We start from the raw sequence: 3,905 nt of genomic DNA, 5'->3' as shown, positions 1-3,905 counted from the left end.
TGGATTTGTTTAATTGTTTTTCTCTTTATTTAACTGAAATTTGTATTTTTATAATTAAGAACCATATAAATAAATTTTAAAAATTGTATTTTTCTATCAAACAATAATTACATAAATATTACAATGGTGCTCTTTTATGTAAAGTCTTAAATTTTTCTTAACAATATCATGTTAAAAAAACAATTTATAAAAACTAAACAATCTTCATACTTAAATTATCACAATTATTGATACATGTCAAACTAGAATTTGATTCAACCATTATACTAAGCAAATTATTTGTTTTTACATGCTGATAAAACTATTGTTTACCAATCTGAAAAATATTTTCTAAAAGTAACTATTTAATAACTTCAATTATAATCTAAAACAATACAAAAACTAATATTTTAAAACCTACATATTCATTATGACAGTTCTTTTTATTTCAAAAATCTGTTGTCAACAAAACTACCATATTTTCATACAAATCCAAGGAAATTGCATGATGATGATGTTTTAAACAAGAATAAATTAACGTATATGTATATATATAATGTTATATAGATTAATGTAGTGGTTCCCAAAGTATGGTTTCCTATGATTTGCAGACCCTTAGAGTTCATTCGAAATGCATTTTATGTGAGGCAAGTGACCTCTTATCAAAAATAAGTAATGTTCTGTAGAGAAACTTGACTTGTTTCTATCAGCATATTTTTAGGAAGATAACTTCTGAACATTTTGTGGGTCCAGTTTGGGAAACACTGCATTAATGTATTGAAGTTTCTTGTTTACTGGAAAAGAAATTAAAATTAGGAAAATCAAAGTTTTTCTTGAATTGTGTACTTCAGTGATAGTAAATTTCAGTCACATAAAACAATGTTACAAAATAAGTCTTGCTTAAGATAAGTCTTTTGATATTCTGAATTTCTATTTCAAACCAGTACAAGTAAGCTAATTTGAATAAATATTTACATTTACTCAAATTATTTGTAAAGTTAAGTTGATTGATCTTGTGATTTTAAATGTAATTTCAAAATATTTATCACAGCTGCAATATACTTTCATAAATATTAAATATAGCATTGTGAATAACAGTTGATTACTTTGTACAAAAACATTAATAGCAGAAATTTATATTTACAGTGTCTTATACATTTAAATTCAGTATAATTCTGTAAAGCAAAAAATAACTTTCTTAAATATTCTTAATTATAATGCCTGAAGATATTCCAAATGGATTAATAAAGTTAATTTCAAAAAAATTGTTTATAAATTTCTATTATAATTTAGTTTAAGCTAAACCTTATATTAAGTAACAAAAAAACAATTAGCAATCTGCATGTGAAAGTTGCTGAAGCCAACTACTGTATATAAAAGATATCAGGCATAAGTTTAATACATCTTTATCACTGGTATCATCACTAATTATGGTATATACATGGTTATTGTTTTAGCAAAATCAAATATATTTGATTTATCCTAATATTATCTTTAGCATTCATAAATTAATTAAGTGATTATTGATGTTGACATTCATTTAATTATATTTAAATCAAAGTTTCCTGTTAATATAAAGACAATGGTTATAAGCATTCAACATTGTAAAAATAATTGCTTAGCATTTAAAATATTAAAATATACTGGGTTCATTGAATAATTTACATACATGTCATTAACAATTATATGAGTATGTACTGAGAAATACATTACAATACAAGGAAATTCATAAGTGAAAAATATCCTGCACACTTTAAAACTTTACTGCATTGTATAGTATTGCCAAGAGAACTTGCAAGATAAATAAAACTTGGTATAATTTCACTTGACCTTCATAAGGTCTTCTCAACTGACAATCCAGAACAAATCTTTTTTTTTTTCTTAATTGAATCAATTATTTGTTGTGGTGATATATGCCGTGGGCCAAAGGAATGCAACAATATAATAACTACACAATCTGTAGTCGAGAGTACTGGTTATGTTTTAGTTGTGCTATCCTCCCAACAGATGGCTTATTTGTTAAGCTCCAGATGCATCTGTTGACATCCTGTAATAAACTTCAGATTGATGATCTTAGTTTTTTGGTATACCTCATGACATACCACAGTTGATAGATGTTTCTTGCATCATGAGTTAACAAAAGAAATGTTGCTGATAGAAAGAACATTGCCAACAACAGTCCAAACTATAGTCCTAACACCTGGATATTCCCATAATTTTCATTCCTGCTCAGTATATATGAGCATTGCAATCAGTGCAGACAATTAAGTTACTTTGCCAGAATGTGCAGGAACTGTTAGCTTCAACCAATCAATCCATGATGAAGTTATGAAAAACCCTAACCATCGTCCTACTGTTTACTGGATGTGATCAGTTTGAGCAACATTGAAAGTTGGAATAAGCAATTGGGGATTGTGGAAATATGTCTGTCAATTTTAAATCANTGCACACTTTAAAACTTTACTGCATTGTATAGTATTGCCAAGAGAACTTGCAAGATAAATAAAACTTGGTATAATTTCACTTGACCTTCATAAGGTCTTCTCAACTGACAATCCAAAATAAAAATCTTTTTTTTTTTTTCTTAATTGAATCAATTATTTGTTGTAGTGATATATGCTGTGGGCCAAAGGAATGCAACAATACAATAACTACACAATCTGTAGTTCAGAGTACTGGTTATGTCTTAGTTGTGCTATCCTCCCAACAGATGGCTTATTTGTTAAGCTCCAGATGCATCTGTTGACATCCTATAATAAACTTCAGATTGGTGATCTTAGTTTTTTGGTATACCTCATGACATAGCACAGTTGATAGATGTTTCTTGCACCATGAATTAACAAGAGAAATGTTGCTGATAGAAAGAACATTGCCAACAACAGTCCAAACTATAGTCCTAACACATGGATATTCCCATGATTTTCATTCCTGCTCAGCATATAAGAGAATTGCAATCAGTGCAGACAATTAAGATACTTTGCCAGAATGTGCAGGAACTGTTAACTTCATCATGGATTGATTGGTTGAAGCTATGAAAAACCCTCACCATCATCCTACTGTTTACTGGATGTGATCAGTTTGAGCAACATTGAAAGTTGGAATAAGCAATTGGGGATTGTGGAAGTATGTTTGTCAATTTTAAATCAGAAACCAGGGACTGTATTCTGGTCACCGCCTCTGGACTCTCGTCTCTCACAAGCCAGTCACTGATTGGTTAATCCAAATGATTAGCCAATTAGCGACCAGCTTGTGAGAAACGAGAGACCAGAGACAGTGAGCAGAATATGACCCCAGAGCAGGCTATAATGTAATAATGAAGAATTGTGGAAAAACTAAACCTAAATCAACAACTACAGGCAATTATATATTTTGACATTGTCACAATTCTTGGCTGCAATTAAATCATATTTTTGATTTAATTTAAAATATATGCTTTGGAGTTTAGCAGTGTCGTGCCCCTGTACATCATACTTTTCCTGTTAACAATAGTCATGCCAGTCATCTAACTCCATTCTGGAGAAAAATTTTGAATTAAAATCATGTAACTTCTGGTCCAAACCAGAAGTTTTTATATACAGGGTTCTTACTCAAATTTTTGTTTTAATTTCAATGACTTTCCCTGACCCTCATGTCCCTTATAGTTCAGCACATTGGCAAAATAAAACAGCATTTTACTTACTATGCACATATGGTTTGCTTCTCCAACATTTTAATTAAATTAATTAATTAATAGTTATATATTTTTTATAATTGCAGAAATTAAAATAAAATGTATTATTAAAATTCTGTTATTAATCCACAACCATAAATCTACATGGCTTTAATAAAAAGTAATTGATTTTTTTTCTTCATTCATTAACAAATTCTATATGGTCCATATACAAAAGTATATATTTATTAAATTTCTCTCTTAATAAATTTCCTGA

Source organism: Centruroides sculpturatus, unplaced genomic scaffold (genome assembly GCF_000671375.1).
Source record: "Centruroides sculpturatus isolate CEXI.00-Female unplaced genomic scaffold, Cexi_2.0 scaffold105, whole genome shotgun sequence".
Taxonomy (NCBI): Eukaryota; Metazoa; Arthropoda; class Arachnida; order Scorpiones; family Buthidae; genus Centruroides; species Centruroides sculpturatus.
The sequence above is the reverse complement of the archived record's forward strand: the minus strand, read 5'-3'. Positions refer to the sequence as shown.